Source organism: Zonotrichia leucophrys, chromosome 12 (genome assembly GCF_028769735.1).
Source record: "Zonotrichia leucophrys gambelii isolate GWCS_2022_RI chromosome 12, RI_Zleu_2.0, whole genome shotgun sequence".
Lineage (NCBI taxonomy): Eukaryota > Metazoa > Chordata > Aves > Passeriformes > Passerellidae > Zonotrichia > Zonotrichia leucophrys.
The window spans coordinates 5,216,628-5,243,147 of NC_088182.1; positions in this window are offsets into that span (position 1 = coordinate 5,216,628).

The window sequence follows — 26,520 nt, forward strand, 5'->3', positions numbered from 1 at the left end:
TGAGGTGCCTCAGCAGGCAGCTGTATCCTCAGTTTTAATGAAGACTCAAAAAACCTAAAGGTTACTTTCCTTAATATTCATTATCCTTCCAGGATGGAGACTTGAAAGGCACAGGACCAGGAAGTGATTAATTATTATGAAAAACCTACTGAGACAACACCAAAATTTAAGTAATTTCATTAGTTTCCTCCTTTGGGAGTAAATCTTTCTCATGTGTTATGTCAGCTGAGGAAAACTATGGAACCAGAAGTTTCCCTACCAAAAATAATTTACCAGCTTTAAAGGATATTCATAATAATAATTTTACTCATCTAATTGTATTTCTAGTCCAAAAGATTACATAACTAGGAACAAAAAAAAATGAAAGTTTCATATAGACTGAAATGCTGTTCACTCTCCAAAAAATGCAATCAATATCTTTGGGGTAGTTGAGAGAGTGAAAATATAATCATAAAATACAGGAACAGAATGTGTTAGCAGGGACTGAAAAAACCAGAACAAATGACATGGCTTCAGCATGTAACCCAGGAAACAAAAATACCTCATTCAGCTGGCATTTTTCAAAGTGATATATGTCAATACTGTTGTTCCCTTGTAGGTTAACTATATCTATCAAAAATGGATACAGTCTAAGACTGGGTAGAACAGTCTCTCTTTACAGCTTGCTTTCTTGACAAAGTTCCATTTCTATTACAGGAGGCCAGCAGCTAAAGAGAGTCACATATCTCTAGCTTGCTATTGTCTGCCCGCCTTTGATTTTTATAAATTTTTAACATGGTATAATCAGAGCTTTCAACACTGAAAACATGCATTCCCTTTTGTTAACACTTTAAAATTTGAAAACTTAGCAGCAGGAGGTTAAATCAAAAATCACTTGCCCTTATTATCTCATTCAGTGGAGGAAAAAGTAACAATAAAAAGCCTTTTGTCAGAGAAAGCAAGAGTTTTAGGCACCACAAACAGCACCAGCACAGGGGATTTTTAAACATCAGGATGACAATTGCTGATCCTGAAAGGGGAAAAATGGCACAAGTCTGAAGAAAAGGGATGCAACTGCTTCTTCTTTTCTGCTTGCAAAGAGAATGTGGAGCATCAGGAAGCTTTGTAGCACTTTTCTTATGCATAAACATGAAACACAACATCTTATGGCTTTCTGTGATTATGGATATGCATAAGGCTGGACATGTGGAGGGTGTACCAAGGCTCATGGGTGACCGCATTTCCAGCCCTGCAGGTGGAAATCTCTGGGTCTGCAGGAAGGTTCTTCTGCAGTCTGACAACTCTTGATGCAATCTGTTGGTGTGACAGGCCAGGGTGAGCACGTTGTACATTAATTGTGCTTCTATCCTGCAGCTCCATGAGCTAAGGGACACAAGGAGATTTTCAATGTTAAATAACAGCACAATACAATGTACTCAAGAGAACACAAGAGAAATCTTTACAAATTTCCTCTTCCACTTTGTACCACTCAAGGATACTCAGCTTTTTCATGGAGGGATAAACCACCTCAAGTCTGCCTGGACTATTCCCCTTTTTGATGTTGTGCCAATTCACAGTCATCCCTTTGTCCTCCAAGAACATTAAGTGCAATCCGTGGGTCCAGTCAGTTTCTGAAGTAACTTTAAAAAAAAAAAAACACCAAAAAACAGTGGAGGAAAGGTTGTGAAGGCCAAGCATCATCAGCCTTTGCAGCTGGCAGGAGTTGCAGCTGCCCAGCTCTGTGGCACCCCCAAACCCTCTGCTGGCTCCAACACCCAGCAAGGGCTGGGTAAGGCTCCAGGCAAAAAGCCACCACGAAGCTTTGTGCTGTCATCTCACAAATCCAAGGCTTGTTAGTTTAATGCTGCCTTTGGTGTGTCTCCACTCCATAACACTCACAGCAGCAACTGCAGTGCTGGCTTACCCAGGGAGAGGCCAACAGATGTGGTGAGCTGTGCTCACAGCTAGAAGTGCAAAGTGTTTGATCAGCTGTGTGTGGATAATTAGTTCTATAATTTAAAAAGTTTCTGTTATTCCTTAACAGCCAGGCTAAGCTGCAGCTACAGAAATGCTGCTCTAAATACCAACTGTCAGAAGAAATTTCCATTCCCCAGAACTTTATTTTTAATTTAAGGAAGAATTGAGAACAAAAGAAATTTATAAGAATGCTCAGATGACTCACAGGCCAATCTTATATTATTTCTGTAAGTTTCAATTTAAAAAAAAGAGTTTATTCACAAATATTATTAAAATAATTTGTTAAGAAATAAAATGCCAAATATTAAGTGAGGTGATCTTCCAAAACAAATATCTACATATTTCTGTTGGAAAATTATTTATTTTATACAAATTTTTTTTTGTATAAAAATATTTACACAAAACCTCTGAACTTTGATAGAAGCAAGCATGTAAAAGCCACATTTCTTGATCACACTTGCCTTAATTTTGCGTAGCACGATGAATTTTAATATTAATTCTAGCCAGCTTTGTTCACTGGCCAGCTATGGGTGGATTACTGTTACTTTGTTGTGTTTTTCTAGCTGAAATCAATGAATGTCCAGAGGATAACTTGCTCTCAGCTCTCTCACACCATCTCAGAGAGAATTCTGTGTATGAGAACAAAAGAGTACCCATTACAACTCAAGCTGTGGTTCCAGCTGGAAAAGAACCTGTAAGAACTGCACCTTTTCCTGTGTCCTCTGTCCTTTTCAGACAACACTCACCTTGTCCTGCTGAGTATTATGACAGAAATGATTTTGACTCTTCTCAGCTCCTGAGAGCCAAGTCAGAGGTAAGAGGGCAATGTAAGTTGCCTCCTTTGTATCAGCATCCTAATAGCTGTTAAATAAGTTTTAGTCTTGGGCAGGTGCATTAAAATCTGAAAGTATTGAGCTATGGATTAGGCCCTAATTTAGCATTGAATCTTCATCTTTATTGTCAATGCCTGTGATATAAAATATGCCTTTTGACTTCCAGAGTACAGGCTGGAATTTGGAAAAGGAACAGAACATATTTCCAATAATGAACTTAAAAGGTTTTATAGTGGGTCCTTGAGTGACAAACACAAAACTTTATAAATATCATATTTATGTCCATTCACTGGAGCAGAGCAGCAATGTTGAAAACCTACATTTCTGATATTGTACATTTCTGAGCCATTCATTGCTTTGCTGTACAAAAGTCTGAAAATGTTTGAATGAGGCCTCTGATATTTCTCTACATCCTATTGGTGATGTTACTACTGTCTTCTTTTTTATTTCTCCAGAGCTTTTAAATTAAAGTATGCATCTCTTTGGGGAATGTATGAAAAAAAATTATTAAAGCAGTGCCCAGTGCAGTGTATCTGCAATTTAATCAACATTTTCCCATTGTACTAGTTCTCAATACCCACAGCCACATAAGGACTTTTTTTATTTTCAATGCATGAAAGTGCACCTTTGCCTGGCTTTAAAAAAGAGACCATTTTGAATTTCTTCTGAATTGCACCACTTAGTGTCCAGCAGAAAACCTGGTGCTATGAACCCACTAGTTCTGGGCATTTATGTGGAAGAGAACTTTAGAAGATATCATATTATCAAGTCATTTGTGCAAATGAGAGTGGTGTTTTCTGAGACAACAGCAACCAAGTGCTATAGAGTTCATGCTACAGGTGAGGAATGGCCACGAAGGGCTCTGGGGTTATCTCTCACAGGCTTTCCCTCTCCATGGTTTTATGGGTGTACCTGGGCATTTGCAGAACCATGACTGACCTCAGTCATGTAGAATGATGATCAGGAGGTTTGCTCAAATATAAAGGGGTTAGACTTGATCAATCATCATCACTGCTGCTCCATCCTTCATTATTCTTACTTTAGATAAAAGGCCAAAGGGATGTAACCTTTGCTGTAACCTGTTAATCACCTCTTTGATGGGAATGGAACTCCTGGATAAAGGAAATCAGCAGGTTTGGGGCTGATTTAAGGTGTGAACACCAGACACCAATGTACTAGTGCTCTCCTTCAGTTCTGGAGAGAGGGGTACTGGGGATATGGAAAGAGCTGGAGGCTCATGTAAAAATTAACTTGCAATTTAAAGGGGAGAAAGAAATGATGGGCTGATTTTCTCTCAAGGAGGGAAAGGATGCTCTGTGGAGCATGTGATTGCTTTGTGCTGCCAAGTAACCTGCAGATACACTTCAGAAGCAGGGGATTAACAGTGCTGTTTGTTTTGTGTTTCTTGATAGATTACCTATGATAAGGACCTTGAGATTCAGATTGGGAAGGCTTACTTTAAAAAAGTTTCCTTTGTATATACAGTGTCCGACGTGTATAGAGCAAAAAATACATTCAACCTTGATACCCTTGTTTAATAATGTAGAATGTTCCTGTTAGTTTTGTATTGCTTTCTTAATTAAGACATCAGGTGTCTTTGTTACAGAAATATAATAACTGAACTTCTGCCTTCAAACTACACTCACACAAAGCAGGTTTTGCTGTAAGGGAGATGCATTGCAGTGGCTGCTGTGTCAGCAATGCTCCTTCATCACACAGTGCTGTGTCACTACAGAGAAGTACGACCAGAGGGTTCCTTCCCATCCTTCCACAAAGTACTATTAGTCTGTGAGGGAAAGGATATTCCAAAATAACCCAAGGAAAATGATTTTCAAAGCAAATCCACAATATTTTTTTTCCTGAATATGTAGGCAGACATATTAGCAATAGCAAATCCTTTCCTTACTACCATTGAACTGCACTCTGGCAGCTTTTTATTTACAAAACTTGAAAGCAGGTGCCAGTCTTCAGCAACTGGTGTGCAGTTAAATGTTCTTCTTTGCATCTGCAAAATGCATATGAAAGTTTAATAAACATATCAGATGACAGAGTTTTTAAGGCTTTAACCTTCTTGCCAACTAATAGTAGTTCTCTTTCCTAATGTTCACGAGTGCTCAGAAGGACTATTGTTTTTAAATCATTAATGACACCCCAAGGCTACTGCAGCAGCCACCCTATACATTAATATAAATGTTTTAAGGAACCTAAGCACAGTCAAGCTCTCTTAAAACCAAAAGATTGACTTCATTTGAACTTAAACATATGCTTAGAGCTATGCATACATTGAAGTGTTCTGCTGAGTGGCATTTTTCTTCAAAGAACAGCCCTGTTAACTTCAATAAGACAATTTATATGATCATGTTCTTCCAGTCTTAAAGTATAAATTTACAATCCATTAATCGCAAGCCCAAACCTATGAAATATCATTAGAATGAACTTATTCAATAAAGTTCACCTTTACTCACTTCTAAATCTGACAATATATCTGGAAGGGATCTCAGGAACATGGGATTGCAATACTAAAGGGCACTGAGTACAGAATTTTAGAAGCCACATCCATAAACTGTTTTTTTTTTTCCTTTTTGTTGGCCGGGGCATTTAAAAGAAATGTTGATGCCACTTCAAATAAGCTTTTACATCCAAACAAAGGCACTTTGATTGGGAGTAACACATCAATGTTTGCTGCAACTCAAACTATGCAAAGGAACAATCTAGAAATGCTGAAGTGCTTTTCCACCTTTTTATAAAGAGAGAAAGCAAGTTGTGTATCAAAGCTTTCTCTGAATTATGCTTAGAAGACAATTTTATTAATATTAAATAGGCCATACAACACCCTTTGATTAAGCAAAGACTTTCAGTTTTGCCATGAGTGAGAGCATCTGTTTATTCTCAGTCTCTGCTGCAAGATCCTCTGAAAGGGCATTACCTTTGCCAAATGTCCATTTTGGGATCAGGAACATTGTTCCTGATCAACAGAGCAACTGAAGCTGACAAGAGGGAGGATTCAGGGAATCCATCCTGTGCTGAGCAGGGAGCTGCTGTGCACTGCAGGGAGCCTGGAGCACACACAGAGACCAGAATTACTGGAGCAGCCAGCCAGGGCTGCAGATCTGCACCAGGGACACGGGAGGGACCAGAAAGAAGAAGCAGCATCTTCTGCAGCTCAGAAAGTCACTGACCAGGTTTGTATGGATGCAAAGAGTCACCAAAGGTATGGTGGAAATGGAAAGGGGGAGTTGTTATTAATATTTCATCTGGTGTAGTCACCTTCAGATTTATTTATGCACCAAGTGAGCGTGTCTCCTGAAATGAAGCAGCAAAAATGTCTGCATGGAGCTGCAGCTCAGAGCTCACATCCCACGTATTGCACCAAAACCTGAGGGGTGCACACTGGAGCAGGGGAGAGGGAAAGGCACAGAGAGCCTCACCTGGCTGGGACTGTGTGCATCCCCTGGAGAAGGGGTGGTTCCTCTGCAGCACAACTCAGAGCAGACCTGAAAAGCAATGGACATTCACCATGCTGTACAAAAAATGAAGAAAACGATGATGAGAAATACACTTTTTGTCCTGGACATCAGGCTGAAAAAAACGTACATCTCATCCTTTCCATTTATTTTCCTTATTAAAAAAAGGAAAATAACGTTTTTCCCTTTCAGTAAAAAAAAGTTCCCCATTTCCTACTTTGTGGCCCTGCCTTCAGTGGTTCTTGGTAATATCAGTGAGATTTGGATGGACATCTGGAAGGCTTGGAGGGAATCAGGTGACTTTAGAAACCAGAGCTAGAATAAGAGAGAGGAGACAGATGGGTGTGGGCTGTGGGCTGAACCTCTTTAAGCAGCACAGATGCTCCAGAAGAGAAAGTGTGTCTGCAGCCTTACACCCAGTTGTGGGCAGTCAGATCAGGCATGAATGGGAAATATTTGTAGTGGGAGTGGAAGGAGAAATCATGGATATGGGTGTCTGAATCTCTTCAATTCTCTCAGCAGTCCTTGGCTAAATTCTTCACTGCCATGGGGTCACATCTGTAAACAGATTCACAGCCCCCCCAAACCATCTGTATGCTGCAATGACATTGCCTGTGACTGATTTGAGCTTTTCAAAGGGATTCAGACACTTGATTTGTTTGAAAATGCAGGTACTGGCACTATAGGTAGTTCTGCCAGAGATTTCCAGGGTGACAGGTTTGCATCTATGGTTTCACAGCTATTGTCATAACACAGAACTGCTCTTGTGGGTCTGGGAAATACAGTTTTCTTGGTTTGTATCTAAATAATGGCAATACCTGTAAAATTAATTATAAATAATTTTAAGAAGTTAATTCTTTCAGGGTAATACATCACATACTGTTAACCTCTAAGTGAGATTAAAGGAGAGAAAGATGTGGTGGTTAAACAGCAAGAGCATCAGCAGCTTTTCAGATAGTTTTCTCCTGCTAAAGTGATATTGCTACTCATCCTCTCAAGCTGTAGTGAGTTGCAAGGGAGAAGAGAGCAGAGAAGAATTTCTGAGGTCAAAATATTACTGAGTAGCTAAGCACAGAAAAGGAGAGAAAAAGAAGTCTCAAGAAAACTCAGAACAAGGAACAAAGGCCTAGTAATTCACAAGTCTGCTGCTAAAAACAGACACTGTAACATGTTTTCATTGCACTTTTGACAACAATCCCTACTTTTCATTGAAAAATGAGGAAAAGAATGCTTGGCTATTGCATCTATCAGCAGTGCTTGCAATAATCATCTACTTATGATTATTGGAGAAAGAGAAATGAATTAAAGTGCTGGTTGGAAAGGAGGGGTAGGAATATCTGAGAGGGGATTGTGCTTTGCTAGAAGCAGGGAGATGATCATATTGTATTTTGGGTTTGTAGTTTGAAATAATTGGCAGGATGCTCAGAGCAGGTGGATGGTTATTTCTAGTTTCTTCTATTCTGGTCTAATAAATAAAGTAGGAAATGCACTCAGCCTTTGGTTCCTTAGACTGGCTTTGGTTTTCTTACTTATGTACTACCTGCAGCCTTAAATATTTGCTTAGTTTGGGTTTGTAATGAGTTACTAATTTCATTGCTGGCTGTAAGCATGACAGAAATCATTACATCATGCCTTATATGAAGAAATCTCCTTTAATTTCAACATACTTCAGTGACTTTATTCAGGCTATTGTGTGGCATAATCATCTCTTATTACCACACACTGCACTTCAGAACTGGCAAAGAAGTGCCCTTTAAATTGAAATCAAGTTCTTCAACAACTGCTTGCGCCATCTGAGACAAGGCTGCTTTTAGTCTGATTTCCTTTCTCAAGACTGCCTCTCTTGCTGTGAGTATCACTCAGTTGAACAGCTCTATGCTGAGGCTTCACAGAAAGGCCTGCAGGAGCATCTGGGCAGGGCTCAGCACCATGTGCCTCTGAGACAAGGAGTGAGAAATGTCACAGCTGCATCCCAGACTGCTGACAGAGCAGGCAGCAGCAAGGGGAGGCAAGCAGGAGCAATTCAGGGATGGATGCAGTCCCCAAGGTGATGTATTCTGAAGTTAGACAGAAAGGAAAAAGCCATCAGGAAATGTGTTTGCTAGCACTATTCCAAGTCCTCATGAGAAAAGGAAATCTCTCCTTTAATTTATAGCAGTGAGAAGTGTTATCCCCGTTTGGCTGTCAGAGTCTATTAAGAGCCCTGCTTGCTAAATGCCTTATCTAAATTGCTCAAGGTGCTTTTTGAAGCTGATATGACTGGGCCCATTAAAAGGGCTGCTGAACTGAGGTCCAGAGATGCACTTCTTTGAAGCTTGCAGCCCCTGGATCCTGCACAAACCAACTTCTTGTGTCTGTGCTGCAAGATGAGCTTTGGTTTGGGAGTGGGTTTGGGCAAACTCCTCCATAGCATGAGGATTGATCATCTATATGATTCCAGCACAGGTAATTTGAAGATGTCTGGGTTCATCTCAGGAAGAAATGGATCTGAAACCTGAAAGAGACTGGACTTGAGTTTACTGGTGCTCCTTCCAGACAGACCATGAGAATGAGTAAGGCTGAGTTCCCTCTCACATGGACAGTGGGACCATCAATGAGGATGGACAAGTCTGGCCTTGAGAGTGGGGTTGAACCTTGTATAGACAGATAATAAAGAACCTCAGAAAATGTTCCCTCAGAAGGAGAAAAAAAAAGGCCTTTTTAATTAGATTTGTCCTATATAAAACATAGGGCTGCTTTTCAAGGCACAGAATTTCATGGGCAGACAGAAGGGTGACCACATTTCCATTAGATGGAGAAATAGCACATTATGCTGCTCTGGTTTAGTCCACAGCTCCTGAATTTTCTCTCTTTAAATGGCTGTATAAATCTAGTGGCAAAAGCAGGCAGTTTGTCAATGAATGACTAACACCAGAGCAGTGCACTGTCTCACCATCCTCTGGCAGCTATTACACCTGGGCAGTATTTTCTGGGAGAAACTTGCAAATATGTGTAGGCTGGAGCTTTCCAAATAGACTAAGGGAAGTTTTACCCTTTCATTTCTAAACTGACAAACTAACTTTCAACACAGCTTTTTCAAAGGTTAATGATTTTAATTCAGAAAAAAAATTTGTTATATTGTAACTCAGTGTCAATCACACAACCAAAAAGTTAAAAAGTTTCTCTGAATTCCTGGATGCGCTGTTGTTTTCTGCTCAAGGAGAACTTCTGGAAGTATCATGGAAGTGAACAAGCCCAGCCTAAATAGCCCATTGTTGTAGGCTACTTGCATGATCCAAAATCATTGCTATCTGACTACCCTGAAGTAGGTTTTCTTCCCCATTTTAACCTAAAAAACCTAAAAAAAAAAAAAAGTAAAATAAACACTTTAAGCTTTTGTTTTACATATTTCCCACCTTCACAGACCATATGGCAGAAGACAATCTTTGCCATCACAGGAGGTCATGAAAACCTCTCTGGAAACCAAATAACAAAATGTGTCCATCTGGAACATTAGAGATAAAGGGTTTTTTTTTTTCAACTATGCATCATTCCATATCCAGCTTTGGTTTCACAAATGAACTAGAAGCCCTAAATATTTTTTCAGTAATAAGAAAGGAGGGCTGGGGTCCCAAAAATGATTGTTCTCACGTTTTTCTGAGCTATCCAAGGCAGCCTCAGGTTAGTGGTGTGATCAACCTTTATCACACAGCATAGAAGAATCATTTTGGAAAGGAACAGAAGGAAATCTTTGCCCAGACTGGTTTGCAGCCCTTGTGCTGAGGTTTTAAACAATTCTGACAGCAGCAGGTTGGTTCTCAGCAGCACAGACGTTCCTCACTCTTACAGAGAGCTGACTTCCTGCTGCATTGTTAAAGATAAATTACAATACAGCAGTTATTGCCAGGGAGACTGTGCATTGAATACAGCACTCTATAAAGACCTGGCACTTTAGTAGAAGAACAGATATTTGAAAACAATATCAGCTTAATTTCCCTTTCTTCTCCATGCAAAAAAGCTATAAAGTGTTAGAACTTTCCTGTAATTTGCTTAATTGATTAACTTGATTGATGTAGATGACTGAACAAAGGGTGAAGCAATGAAAAACAGGCCATTATCTTCATTTGTTAGCATAGTTCGATTTTGTGTAAATATTTTGTTCCAAATTTATTCAGATTGTTACACTGGAGAGCATTTTTCAAAAGCAAACAATTTTTACTTGCAAAAGATTTGTCACCAGAAATTTCACTCCCCAAAGGTAAAGAGAAACTGATTTAACCAGCTACATATTGGAGGAATCAAAAGTACAATGATAAGAAAGAGGGTGACTGTAAAATGAGCAATGTGATGGAGAGTTCTGCTCCTCCTGCTCCCAGAAGCTGAGAAACTGCTCTCAGTTTGGATTGACATCTTTTCCAGCATGTCAAATAGAAAATTAATGCTCTATTTGTTGATCTGATCCTTGGTGGCTGCATTTTACTGAAGTACAAGATCCACTTTGTAAAGCAGTTGTTCTTCTGGTAATTGTGCTGTGCTTCATTTAGGAAACATTCAGAACAGAGTGAATTGTGCCTACAGTGATAACAGGCATTTGGCTTTCAGATTCTGATTGTGCCATTAAAAATGGGGAAAGATTGTCACTCAGAAAGCAGATCTTGATAAATAATATGCTGGAAGAGTTGGAAGCAGTGTGGGGAAAAGCACAACCACACCAATTGCCTTAATTATTGACTGAAGAAAACCACTTTTGTCCCAGGAATATCAGTACAGAAGGAGGATGGCTCTGAAGTAAATGCATGTTCTTTCCTGTTCATTGTGGCATTGCTTTAATTTCACAACTCAGTAGCCCAGGGCTCACCTGAGTTCCTAAAGAATTGAATAATTGATCCACAATTAATGGATGCACAAAGCAGGAAAACAGGAGCAGGATACTGGTTAATACAAGAGTCAACTTTGTGGAATGAGGCCATGTACTTGTCCAGCTTTTGGAAATTGTTTTATTAAATTCTATTAGATCTACATGGCCATATGCTGAAAGATACTTTTAAAAGCACAAGGCATTTGGAAAAGTGCTGTGTACCTATGCCAAATTACTTTCTGTGAAGAATAATCTCAGAAATTCAGTAAAATGCACACAGAGTTGTGTGCAGGATGATTCAAATTCACTTCATAGCTACAGTGATCATGAGCTTTTCTTTGTACAGATGGAATGAACTTGTGCCACTTTCACATTGAATCACACACAAGGCATCTCAAAGTTTATATGAAAAATAAAATTTCAGCACAGAGGCTTCACCCTGCCCTTATCTTTCCCCATCTTTTCACATATTGTGAAACAATTTGTTACCTGGCCTCTGGGCACGTGTAGTACTCAAGTAACCCTCCCTGCCTGCTGGGGCTGTGGAGGAGGTGAGCTCCTTGCTTCCAAGCACACCACTGTTGCAGGAGAGATCCATCCAAAGGCTTCCCATATTCTGGATTTTCCCTGTGCCATCCTCGTGCCAGCGTTATGCACCCACATGCATCTGTGCTCCCTGAGCATGGGCACGTACTCTGCAATTAGCTCGAGTCTGAGCACTCAGGTTACCATAACACCCAGCTCTCAGCTACCAACAGATGGCATTTATAAATGCACAGAGACTGGAAGGTGATCCTCTACAGCAAGTTTATTTCTGTAAACCTTTCAGAGTCATATGAAAATTACAGAGAGTATTAATTCATTGATCTGCTGAGCCAGAGGAACAGCAAACTGGCTTGTTGGCTCTTATTGGGATTTTTAGCAAGTGAAAACCAATATAGGTTGGCAACTAAGCCCACACTCCTTGTTTTAGAACACTGATTGTGACCTGATGGCTGTAATTCAGTCTCAGGCTCATCTCATCTCTTATTTCTCTGAGCATTATTAAAATATTCCCAGGAAGAGGAATCCCAGAGAGCTGCATGGACATCTCCCCACCCTGCAAGGCACCAAACACCTCCTGCATGATTGATGTATACTCTGGATATCAGCCAGCAATGTGCAACTGGAGAACAAAAATTAATTAAGAGGCAAAAATTCATAGAATAGGATCTTAGAATGCATGATTCCAGGCTGAAAACAGAGAACAGGCTGAAAACAAGGGTCCTGTCCAGCTCTAAGCACTGCCAGTCTCTGAGAGCCTCAAGCTGACAGCAGTTTGTATTCTAAAATAAAGACTCCATTTTCCTATGTACAGCAGATGGAACTAAATGACAGAACGTGGATAAATATAGAAGACTAAAAAATATAATATCTATTTGAAGCAAATAAACCACCAGGCTTGTTACCAAAGGCACTCAGAAGGAGCTGACCAGCACCAGCCAAGCCCTCCCTGTGTTCACAGGCACTTGCCAAGAACCTTTATGTGGAATAACTCCTAAGATACCTGGACTGTGGTTAGGAGTGATAGGATCACATATGTGAACATGAGGGAACTCCAGCCAGGCAGCAATTCTGATCACTGACTTCTGATAAAGCTGGATCACATGTGTGTGTAACATGAGAGCTGTTTAGAAACGAGTCTGAAATTCTACATCAAATTTCAGCTTCAGCATGTTTGAAAACTGCTGGGTTAAGGTTGGATTTTTTTTTACTCCATGCTTTTTTGTTGATGCTAAAATTCACCAGTAGGTAGAATCTAAATGCAGTCTAACATCAGAATGAATCTGCCTCATTTAAAAGAATGTGCCAGAACTCGTTCGTTCAACTGAAGCATAAAGATTCCAAATAATTAACATAAACACAAGCATCATCTACCTTATGGAGATGGATTCCTGTCAGGTGGGTGTTCACTGTTTCAGTGTGCATAGCCAGATGCTCTAGTCATTCTTTTAAAGGACCTAGAACATTTATAATGATTAATCACATTTCTAAAGCAGTAATGTATGCTACCATCTGTTTAATTAAATCTCACACTTCCAGACACACGCCAGTCAGCTCACAGGGGTCAAACACTATTTTCCCCCTTTTTTACATAAGGGAGCAATTGGTTTACACCATTTTACTTTTTCTGCAGTCCTTCTGACTTTAGGTACCAACCAGCACTCAAAGGATGACTGACAGCATGACAGGAGACAAAGCTATTTTAAAAGGGAGGGATCTGACCTCTGCTCTCAACTTCTCTATAATTACTCCATGTTTGTTTAGCACCTGTTACTTTGTACCTGAGACAGCTGTGAGTATCTTATGCTAAAGTGAGCTAAGAGAACAAACTCAACAGGTCATGAAGAAACTAAACTCCTCTAGAAATGTTTTCTGGCTTCTTCACATGCTTGGGTTCACACGCCCAGAGACTCGTTTAAGTCAGTGTAAAAAAGGATTTTGACAGGGCTGCATGTGTCATCTGATCCTGGCCATTGCAGGAGATTTGTCACTATGATTTTTGGGTTGTTTTATACATGCCTAAAGCCTTTCTTGCCTATTTTCTTGTCCTGATTAAGGTCCTGGTTGAAATTGCTCAAAAAAAAAAAAGAAAAAAAGCAGCCTTAGGGATTTTGAAGATTATTATCTCCTACTTTCATTTTGTAGCAATACTAAAGTATCTGAGTTTGAAATATTGCATTTAATGTAAACTGCTGAAGCGTGCTATAGATATCAGCGTGAACTTTACATACCATAACTTGCACAGATTTGCACTTTATTAGCATTGTTATTATGGTTTTTCCCTTTGTTTATTTGCCTTAATAAAGGAATTGCTGAACTGACAAAACCTTCCATGATGCAGTGTCTCAGGAGAACTCATGACCTCCAAACTGTGTCAATCCCTGCCTTTACTGCTGCCTTTACCAGGGATGTGCCAACCCTCTTGCCCAGGTAGAAAGAATGAATATTTCTATTGCACTGATTCTTCATCAAAGTGAGACAAATTGTTCTAAAACATAACTATTTCTTCAAGTAATGTCTGGTCCTGAAGCACATGTCAGGTTCCTCACAATGAGTAGTGGCTGAAACTGCTGTAGACACAACTGAGGAACTATTTCAATATATCAGGGTACATCCATTCCTACTCAGACAGCAATCCCAGAAACTGGCTTGGTTGCCCAAAGGAAAATTACTGCATTTACAAACTTGATGGCTGGTTTATGTTAGAGTGAGATTAAGCAGATTTATTACCTAGCTAGTTTGATAAAATCATTAGCTATCCAGTGCTTGGCCATTTTGGTAAATGAAATTTAAAACTTAAATTCAAACTGTTTCTAGAAAGAGAATGACAACCTATGACAGCCTCTAGTGAGGTGATTACTGGCAAATATTACACCTGGTATAATCCTGTCTTTGGCAGACTGTCTCAAACAAGGATAAAATAAAAGCATCCTGCCCACTAAAGCATCAAGGCTGATGATTGCCACAGCTGAAATGTAGGTCTAGACTGAACACAACATGATCAGCTAAGGCAATGTATGCTCTGAACTGAAGGGTTTTATTAAAGAGGCCCAAAATAAGCAGGTAATTTTTAGAGCTAATTTCAGAAACATTGCAAACTGAAGTCAGAAGAAAATCTGCTTTCAACTTCCCTGGAAGATTTCACCTCCAGTGTCCAATCAGTGTCAAATTTCTCACTTATAACTCCTGTAGCTGGACATTCTGACTACAAACAATAACTAGTATAGACATATATTAAATGTAAACAAATAGATTTATCATAATGTGAAATATTGGAACATTACATGGCATTAATGTCTCTGACACATCTGAGCTATTTCTTCTTGAACAGATGGTGACATTACAGTCACCACAAACACTGAAGAAAAATTGCAAGAAAATATAGTTTTACACACAAAATTTAGAGTTTGTGTGATGAAAAACATTGTTAATGCAGTCTAACACTCCATTTTGAAGCCTGCCCATATTTAAAACCTAAATCATGAGCAGCGAACACAGCTTTGAAGTCTAATAATCCATGCACCAATGAGTTATTGGAAGCAGGTGAAAGTAAAAAATCTCTTAAAAGTTTTGCTGAAAGATCTGTCTTCATCATTGGTTTTCCAACATTTAGTGACTTTTAGAGTTCTCCTACAAGGGAGAGATTAAAAATGCATGTTTATGAGACTAGAGCCAGGTCATCTTATTGTCCTGAAATCTCTGCCAGAACAGGATGTGGAGTAAGAAAACCTCTCCACAATCTCACATGGAACCACAGAGATAAAATCCTTTAGAAAAAAAACTGATCTCAACCCATGACTTGGAAATAATTCCTTGTGGATTACAGGTTTGGATGTTTGTATACATGGATGTTCAGGTTCCTAAACCATCAGTGTAAACCATGGGACTTTGCCCCACACAGCAGGATGGGTTCTGTCTTATCAAGAGGTCACTGCCCCAGGTTGTCACCTGTCACATGGATGTGGATGTGGATGTCACCATGGTGGGGATGACTGGATGGCCATTAGACTCACTTGCTTTCTCTTTGGTCTCTTACATAACCTGAGACTGGTTCACTTAATGCACTGACTCAGAGAATGAATGAGTTCAGCAGTCTTTCATAAAATGTTCTGTTATCCCTCCGAAGAGAAGGAAAATGCCATTCAGGATCAGATAAAGAGCTGGAAGGTCTAGGTGCACTTGCAAGCCAAACTTAATCCCTCAGATGACTGCGGAAGCTTTTACTGACTTGTCCATACACAAACCTGTGCCTGCCTAGGTTGTCCCATCCAGTGAAAAAAGACTCAAGATTGGCAGCTACAGCTTAGCTGAGCTCTGAGGCTGAACAGATATTTGCTCTTGGTTTTCCCTACAGCCATCCCAATTGGATTTAGCTGTCAGAGTTGATGTTGCTGTCCCCAGCCATGCCTTGACTGGGCAGGTGGACTTGGTGAGCTTTTAGAACTTGGATACAGCCTGTCATGGGCTCATTGCCAAACATTCTCCAGCTATTAGGGTTGAATCCTCTGTGGCACAGGTCAAAGGAAAAGATTTAACATAGAAAACCTGCTATTAGACAAAACAGCAACCCTGCTCTGCACTGCATAAAGGCTGAAATTCATGTGGCTAAAATAATTGCAGTGTTTTTAAGATCAAGTACTGTTCAAAACAACAGAGATCATCGTAATGGGAAATGCATAATAGGGAAGTAATAGGGAATGCAAGTAAATGATATAAAATGCCTCTGGGCTGAAAAGCAGTAAGAGAAGAACTGAGGTAGACCATTACAGCATCGGATTAAAATACACAGTTGATCAGGTGATTGCCAGAAAAAGAGGTGCTGTGTAAGAAAAAGCCCCATTTATAACTATTGGACAGCTAAAGCAGTGCTTTCATCCCACAATAACATCTTAAAACAATTGCTAGAAGAGCTCTCTGCAGCTGGAAGGATTATCTGACTCTCACACAATTCCTGTTACTCAGGTTCATTTCTGAGAGATGTGGTTCATAAACTTAAAGTGATTGGTAGTATTTTTGGGATTGCTTTAATGTAAAATTCACTGCTAACATGATTACATTCTGATAATCTGCTAAAGGAAAGTCTGAGCTACCCAGCAAAAGTACAGTGTGCTCCTGGCTGAAGGCTCCAAGGGAGGTTGTGGTAGCTATTGGACCTGGAGGGAATTAGATGCATTTACCAGCTTTGGAAAGCTTCCAGCCTTTATCACTGAAGGCTGTTGGAAATGCTCCTAAGAGCATCTGGAATATATAACAATATTTTCCAAAGGTTTGTTGTAGTTCATGCTTCTTGGGCAATTTCCAAAGAACCTGGGCAATTTTACAGCTATTAGAAAGCGATGCAAAAGCCAGTGGCTGAAATTCATTTCCATTAAATTGCAGGATTAAAATTCTCAATAAAGAGTCAAAGGAGGATGAACTTGGCATGCAATAAAATTGAGAGGTTCACCTGTGAGCTGCTGTGGCCGTGCTTCAAACAAAGCCAGCTCTGTTGGAGTAAGGTAGCATTGTCAGTGGGACAGTGACTCGAGTGGCACTCACCTGCCTCCTCAGTCCTTCTACCATGGCATTTTGGGGGTGTTTCACATTCTACTCATGGCAAATAACAGGAGAAAATCCTATTTAATAACACATTTTAAGAACTTGTATGCAATATCTTGAAATCAATAGAATGGCAGTGGCTTACCAGCCCTCAGGACACACTCTGAAGCTATTAGCACAAACTGTGGGGTTTTATTTCAGTTCCACTTGGCCAGATAGCAATCATTCCTATTTCATGCTATAAAAATACACTATTTATGTGTGATATTTAAGTCAGGGATGATTTAGATGGATAGGGGAGCAGGATAAAGGGATATAAATAACATACTAGCTCACCTAACAAAAAATCTAGTCTGAAACCTCTGCTTAGCATGGGATTTCAAAAGAGAAGAGCTTCAAGAGTAAACAGGAAAAAAAAATTCAGGTTTTGAGATTCATATTACCAAATACCCTGGATGTCCAGGTTTGGAAACTGAGGTGGAACACAACAATATACTTAGAATCAATTTTTCAAATACTCACAGGCTTTGAGGCTATATCCCTGAGTAACTTAAATCTGATATAAATCCAGTAGCAGGGTATAACCTATATCTTAGTATCTTCACAATACTCATTCAGGGCTAAGCTGAAAAGAACTGATGCAAAGTGTTGCTCTAAATAATTATTCTCCTGGCTGCACCTGTAGGTAAGAGTTTTGCAAAGGTTAGTCAGATGGGTGGATGCAAACTGTTACCCACAAAGTGACCAGAAATTTATGTAGATATAAAAATTAAGTGCCAGGAAACACACCTAAGATAGATACATACTTCCTCCCTTAAATCTGTGGTTCTGATATTTCCCTGTGTGGGCAAGACAGAATTTCTGGCTTATCCCATCTCAAGCATCTCTACTTGGGATAAAAATCCTCCTCCAAATTAGCATCCTAGATATTTCACTCATACTGCCCCTTTCTCCTTGAAAAGGCAAGCTTAGAACTGAAAGAAACACTGCCCTCTTCCTACACTTGGCAAAGCAGGCTCTGCTCCTCTGCAAGCTGCTTTATATCTTCTCTTACCTGGGAGAAGGGCCTAAACAAGGAGATAAGGTCTTAGGAGCATGATCAATTTACAGACACCTTCCAACTAGAATATAAACTGTTATCCAGAATGATAAGCACAAATCCTGATTTATTTTTCATACAACAATGACTGCAGCAGTAGGAACAGGGGTTATTTGAGTTACTATAGCTGTTTCACTCTTCCCAAGTAGAAAGGTCACAACCCTGAACCTCTTCAAACCATTCTGCAGTATTCTCTCTTCTGTGTGACCAGATGATTTTTGACCATGTGAGTTCCTTTGTGCAGAGGGACTGGGAGGTGATGTGTCTGCATCTCAGCTGCCTGGAATCTGTTCAAATTCTGCTCACAGATGTTCTTCCTTTCTGTATTCAGTCCCAACACCCCAACCTGTCATAGCCTTGTCTTCCATTTTTCTTCACTGTCCCTGTGAGCTACAGTTGACAACTTGCTTATTCAAGCTTTGAGTAATATAGAAAAGCAATAAATTCACTAGAAATTGTATTTTTTTTTTTTTTTTCTGTCTGGCTCAAATATCTGGGTGGCAGATCTGCAAAAAGTCTGCTTAACAATTTCTCTCCTTGCTTTCTATTTCCAGAAAGATTTTAGAAATGTACCAAAGCATCCAATTTCTACTCTGTCTTTCTTGCCACATCTCCTCTCCACAGAAAGCACTGAAGGTGTTTGCTGCTGTAGATCTTCACTTTCCTTTTCAGAGGCATCTTTCTGTTAGATCTCTGATAGCTGTCAGAATGTATTGCTTTCCTGCCTGACATTTGCATGGGTCTTCCATCAAATATTGCCATCCACAGCAATCCACCTGTCCAGATAAGTGAAAATCTCCTTTTCTCAGCTCTTTTCCTGTAAACATTACTCTTCCATCTTTCTGTATTCCTCCTACCTTCATCAGCTTTGATTTGGAGCTACACACACACACAGACTGTAGACACAAATACAAAGATGCTATAGGAACAGCTGAAGAAATTGAGGTGTCTCTCAAAACAATCATTCAGAGTTAGACTGGGAAATGTAATGTCTAATTTATCATTGCTGGTTTATGCATCATTGGTAATGTCAGCAGTGGATGTGCCTCTTCAAGAAGAAGGAAGTGCCAAGTTTTTTGAATGCAGGATTGTCCCAGAAATGCCATCACATATGTTTCACAAGTAATACAAGACTGCAGCAAACTGGTGAACATGCAAAAACATTCACTAGTTTTCTTTTTAAGGATGTACATTTTAACACTCATAACTTCAACAGAACACAGTGCATCTGGCTCTATTCTTTATCAAGTGAACTGAATGCTCTCTGTAAGGCTGGATAATAAATATAGTGATGTGCTATCAGTATAAATTGATAAGCTGTAGATGATATCCTTCATTCCCATTTAGTTAGGAAATTTTGTATTGTAGTTATAAACATCCAGAAAAATTTAAGGACTTTAGAGATACTCATCCTAATCTTCCAGCTTTAACTCTATGTGAGCTAAACTGTTTAGTATATCAGTTCTTATGCCAAGTTTCACAAGAAAAGGGAATTTAAGAATTCAGTTATTTGTTCAAATCCAGAGTTTCCACTTGCCTGGATGAAAAAAAGATTGCTATGTCCAAACTTTATAAGCCACTCTCAACCAGACTAAACAGAAACAGCAAAACATTGAACCAAATATCAGAAAAAGTATTTCCCAGCAAGAGTTTCATTTCAGAGACTCATTTCTCCTTCCCAGGTATTATTTTTTGCCAAGTGCCAATGTATTGGCACAGATGATCCTTGTTTGACTGACAACTCACTCTTATGGTAAGAGGGAGGGGAAACAGCCCTGAAGGAAGGAGAGTGGTAAATGAATGCCAAGAAATATCTGGGCAGGAAAAAGCCACTGTTCTGCTTCCCTTCTGTCTAAAGAGGGCGTGGGGAGGTAAATTAAAGTGAGGGAGATGAGGGTGTGCAGGGGGTGACAGCAATGCACACACACCTGCCTTGCTCACCACACCATGCACAGGGGACTGAGGCAGCTGCTCTGGAAGAAGTGAATTTCAGCTTCAGACTGTTTCCTCTAACAAATGGCAAGCTGTCTCAGGGAAAGACATCTGTGGCTTGCTCCTGGTGAAATTTCACTGTGCTCACATAGAAAAATTGTCTTTGCTCGCAGTTGCTTGCACAATAAATTCATGGATCCTTTGCAAACATGTCAAGATTTGCAGGAAACTACTAATGAAAGAAAGAGTGGGTCATTTCACTTAGCTCAAATCCAGTGAGAGACAGTGATGTTTGAAACCAGCAAGACAGAAATTGAGGATTAAATAAACAAAAGGAAAATTTTTGCAAACAGCTTAAGAAACCCAGTCTGAAAACAGCCAAAGAGCACAGATCACAGCAAACTAAACATGAGCTATAAATACATAACATAAATACATAAATACAAGCATATTTGATTTTCAGATTTTCAGATACAAACCCTGAACTTTCTCCCCTCTGTCTACTGCAGTTTGTTTGTTTTGCATAACAAAATTATTTTGGTTTGTCCATTAAAACATTCTGCGATTTCTTTCCTCCAGAAACCCCCACTTTTAAGTGCAGTGACATTAGCTCTGGGAAGACACATGGCTTATTTCAGCTGAGAAGTGCTCTGATCTGCAGGAACTAATTAGAGCATTTTCTCAAGCTCATCCCTTTCTTCTCATTACTGGTGACCAAAGACAACTGCTGAGACATGATTATTACAGAACTGTCTGCTAGTGTATGCATTATCTTTACAGAAATAAATCAGCAAATTCTACCAGAATAAGGGGTAAGGAATGCTTAGGAAAACTGCCAGTGGCAGAAAGCAGCACCCACAAGAGTCACCCTAAGGCCAACCAAACTGATTTCTGCCAGAAATAGCTTCAGAAAGAAATGCTATTGGGGAAAAGGAACATAGAAGAAATTGAGTCTGTGCAGAGTGATATCAGTTTATTCATAAAATGATCAGAGAGTTGGAACATATTTCCTATGAGGAAAGGCTGAGGGAGTTGGGGTTGTTTAGCCTGGAGAACACTCCTGGGAGACCCTATTGAAGCCTCTCCATGCTTAAAGGGGCTTTTATGAAAGATTGAGGCAGACTTTTAATGGGGTTTGTAGCAATAGGACAAGGGGTATCAGTTTGAAACAAAAGAGGGTAGATTCAGACTAGATATAAAGCAAGTTTTTACATGATGGTGGTGAAAAGCTGGCATAGGTGTGGTGGACATTTAAGGTCAAGTTGGATGGGGCTCTGAGGAACCTGAGCTAGTTGAAGACACCCCTGCTCATTGCAGGGGGTTGGACTAGATGGCCTCTAAATGTCCCTTCCAACCCAAACTGTTCTATGACTCTGATTTCTCACTGTGGTCTGCAGTTGTTAAACAGATGAATATTCAACCAGTGGTTTGAGGCATGTCATATCTTGTGAAGGGCTGAACAGCTTCAGCCAGAGAGTGCTTGAGTTCAATAAATTAGTCTTATTTACAAATTAGTTCATATATTTATATGTTTATATGTTTGGGCATTCCTTAACACCATACTCTACAAGTGATTATATTTCCCTCAAAGTGAAGTCTGCTTCATCTGCCAGTCCTTAATTGCTGCACAAAAATGAGCAATAATTACATAAAAAGCAAGGAAAAAGGCAGGAATAAGCTGTTCACCCATTCTAAATGTGGATCTGTACTAAAGGTATAGCATTTCTGCATTTGTGGTGCTTTTCCACATTGCTGCATGTTCTGCCTTTTATTATTGTCTGGCTGCATGAACTTTAAAACCCTGAACTAAATTGTCATGGAATCCTGCTCTGAATCCTACTCAAGAAACAGGCTTGAGAATTGCTGCTTTCAGCTGCCTTTTACTTTTCCATCAGCTGTATATTTTCATGGCCTCTTTCTATGAGCCATGTTTGAACAAAATTCTCCAACACTTCCCCAGTCCTTCAAAATCCCATTTTTCTCCTACTTCCAGAGTGCAATGGCACTTAAAATTTGTAAGCTTTTAGAAGTGCCAGATTTAAATCCATGCCAAAATAACAACAGGAAAACAGGAAAACATCACACTGGGTTTATGAGGGAGAGAATCAAATGGCATTTTTACATGCAAATGATGAATATTACAGAGAAAGAATTCAATATGATGAATGTGATGTTTACTCTCTGCTATTAAACAAGCTTCTGTGATGCATTTGTCTATCCCAGCCTTATAATTCCATAGGAAATAGCACAAGTTTCTCATGCAAATTTGCAGCAGCTGTAAAGGGGAGCACAAGGTCGTGACTCGTTGACCCATCAATCCAACATAACTGATGGAATTTTTTTCACCATCAAGGAAGGAAACTGAAAAGAAGAGAGACCCTTCTAGGTGTTTCTGTGGATTTTGTTGGGTTTTAGGGTTTTGAGGGTTTTTTAGATTCATTTTTAACATTTAGTTACTGCTATCACTATGTTTTCTTTTTCAGGAAGAGCAGAGTCTATCACAGTCATGCACTGAGTTCTCAACACACCATTAATTTCCCACAGTGCCTAAACTTGGTCTCATTGTGTCTTTCAGGCCTGAAAAAAAAATTTACATAACTCAGGAACTGCCCCCTGAAGAGTTTAGTTTCTATCATCAGTAGCTATGTGCCAGCAGGGAAAACTATTTTCAGCAATATAAGCAGTGTACACCATCCCATCACCAGGGGTTTCTACACCAGGACTGTAGCACAGGGACCTTCCTAATTGCACCTGATGACCTGCCCTTGTTTAAATTATCTTATTTAAAGTATCAAATAAAGAGGAAAAACCAAATAATTTTATCAGTTTCACAGGCAACTGATTACTTTCTGATTTTTAGCACTTTGGAAGCCAACATTCAAAGTCACCATCTTGCAGTCCCCAAACACACAGAATTTTCCCAGCAGCAGCCAGTGAAGGTTTTGCCAGGAAAGGCTGTAACAGCAAACAAAAACACTGAACCTTATAAGGAAAGACAAAGTGAAATGAAATGAGTTCATCATAAATGTTCTTCTTGAAATGACACTAAAACTTTATGGTGATGCTAGAAACAAAGGGTTTCTAATGGAGAAATGTTACAGTTGTTGTGTGTCCATGTTGAAGAGAAAGAAAACTTTCCTCACCACTGGAGAAGGCTCCTTGATTAGGGAAAAAAAAAGCAAGAAACAAATAATGACAGCCAATTTCCAGTGCTTTTAGGCTATTTCATATCAAACAGTGTGATGAATGTAGCAATATCACTTTTGGCTATAGCACAAAAAATATTATCCTCTATAGACGCTGCAGCATAAAACAAAAATGCTTTTATTACCACTAGCAATGATGTGACATGCCTGATAAATGCCACTTTAAGACTCCTTTGGGTCCCAGCATCCCTTCACACTTATTATCAAGTTACTAATAGATTCTGTAGGTTTGACTGGCCATCATTTAGGAGTGTCATTTACTCTGAAATGACAGAAAAGTAAAATGTTCTAAAATGCTCAATTTTTCTCTTTTCCCTGACTGAGTGACTAATGAGAAAGAATAATAACTTTTATTCATGTTGTCTAGGTGATAAAATGGCCATTGTAGAATGATGAATATCAAGTAAAGATGTTTTCATTTAACACAGGCAGGGAAAAAAAAACATGAACCTTTAAGTCTTAAAAATATGAAAGAGAGCAGGCAGCTATTTAAGTATTCACATCTCCTCTATGACAACTGAGTCTGTTTCCCTTTGTTATTAGTTTTCCTCTGGATGCAGAGAAGAATTGAAAACAACAAGGTCAGACATGTTACAGATTAAATTCTTCCTTGCAGGATAATTCTGTCCAGAAGCCTCCCTGAGATTAACACCCCCTTTTTCTATAAATTTAATGTATAGACATACCATAAAGGTATACCATTTCTGTAAATGTAATGTATAGACATACCAGAAAGGTTAATTCCTGCAGTGAAGTGTGGAAGTTATGTAAACTAGGCAGGAAGAAGATCAGAGGGATGGAAAAATCAAAGGGAAAATAGTTGTGTAGTAGATTCCTGGCAGAACTCACAGGGTATTATATTTAGATTAAAGATGATACTTTGGTTGCAGACACTTCAGAAAGGCCTTTGCAAATCATAACCATAACACCCAGCAGAAGATAATTTTCACCCACAGTCGGTTTCTGTGCTATGCTAGAGAATCAACAGGAAAAAAAGGATATAAACCACATCTTTCTGCAAATTTAATTAATTGCAGCTGAGTCCCTAATTCTCTAAAGCCACTTAAAAACCCAGCATAAATTCTTGTCTGTATGAGAGGATCTGATCCCACCATGACAAAGATACAATAAGTAATTCTATATTAACCAACTCAAAGTAAATGTTCACCTGACCCTCTGTTCATCATGCTTAGTCCTTGCAGTTCAAACCTAACGCCCCCACTTCCTTTCAACCCAATTTTGTTGGCAAAGTACAGGGGTTTTTAATTTTTTTTTATTATCTTTCCCTAAGACAGCTTTGCCTGTTCAGTGAGTTTATTTGTGGATGAAGGGTACAAACCAATACTGTGTCTGTATAAATGTGTCAGCAAGTAATCCTATTCTAAAGTTATTTGAAGTAAAGGGTTAATTAGGATCAGACATGGCAGCAATTCCAATAAGCTCAGTGGTGATACTACTGATTTGCACAAATTATGTCCTGGTCCAGTTTCATTGACTTCAGTATTGATTTTCATCTGGATGAGTTCACCATCCCAGATCTTTAGCTTTTCAGTTCTCCAGGGTGATTGAAATGTCACTGGAGAGCCAGTCCTGCCAAAAAGGGATTAAGTGAGCCAGCTCTGAGCAAGTGTCTTTAGCTGTTCTCCTTGAGATGAAGAAATTCCATCATGGAAAGGGCCTGAAGGACAAAGGGTTTTATGGTGAAGGGGATGAATGACCAGCACCCCAATTGACTCACCAGGCAGAGCAAACTAAAAACTGTGAGAGATTAAAGCATCCCCTGTCATGGCCTCAGAAAAGGAGTGAGCTCTGCAGCTCCTTGAGGAATAGTGCCAGAGCCTCTGATGCACTGAGAGAGGATCAGGGTGTCACTGTGCTTCGTGTTCATTAGGCAGACCTGGAAACACCAGCCCTGCTCACTCAGTGGTCAGCTCTGATCATAACAAGTTCCCTGGCAAAGAGGAGGAAAAACCCCAACTGTATGATCAGAAAGATCACAGAATGCTGCTGTGGCTGTATTGCAGGCTGTGTAATGTAAACTCTATCAAATAAACACTCCCAGATATTTTCCTACTCTCCCATTACTGCACTAGAAATGCTCAATAATGTTCAACAAATGTAGGAAAACAGCATATGTCAATCCAGCATTTTCTTCAAACTGTTCTATTTTCAGTCCCCGTTTTGTTCAATTAACACTGCTATCACTGACTCACTCTCATTACAGCTGATCCTCTTCAGGAGAACAGAAGGAGTTTTTGTTAGCACTGAAAATCCATAGTTCACAGACTACTCTGAGTTGGATGGGACCAACAAGGACCATCAATGTCCATGTCTTGGCTCTGCACTGAAAATCCCAAGAATCCCACCCTGTGCCTGAGAGTGATGTCCACACATTTTTGGAACTCTGTCAGGCTGCTGCTGTGACCGCTGCCCTGGGGATTGCTCCGTGCCCAACCACCTTTCCCTGACATCCAACCTAAACCTCTCCTGGCACAATTCCAGGCCGTTCCCTTGGTCCTGCCACTGGGCACCAAGAGCAGAGATTGGAGCTGCCCTTGTGAAGATGCTCAAGACCCCAGTGGGTCTCCCCTGAGTCTCCTCTCCTCCAGGCTGAACTAACCAGGTGCCATCAGCTGCTCCTCATTTGGCTTCCCCTCCGGACACTTCAACATTCTCATGGCCCCCTTTAGATGTTCCCTAATAGCTTAATGTCCTTTTTATTTTGTGATGCCCAAAACCTCAGGGTGAGGCTGTGCCAGGGCAGAGTAGATTGGGATTGTGTGCTAGAAATCATTTGTAAAATTATTTTTCCAGTCCTAAAGACAAATTCATTTTATACCAGCCTAGAAGACTCTCTTGCTATTAAATCATCATCACTGAAAACATCACTGAAAGGTCATTTTGTCAGTGTTCTCATTCTATATTGCCAGATCCAAATTTCCCTGTGCCTGCCTGGATCTCTCTGCCTGAGGCACTTTCTTTCCTTGTTGCTCAGGTGAAGGCAGCTGCTATGTGGATATACTTTACAATGTGTTTTGAAATTATTCTCTAAATAAAAATTGGGTTCTGTAGGCTGCAATAGGCAAGTATAAATAAAGAATGTGTCTGGTTT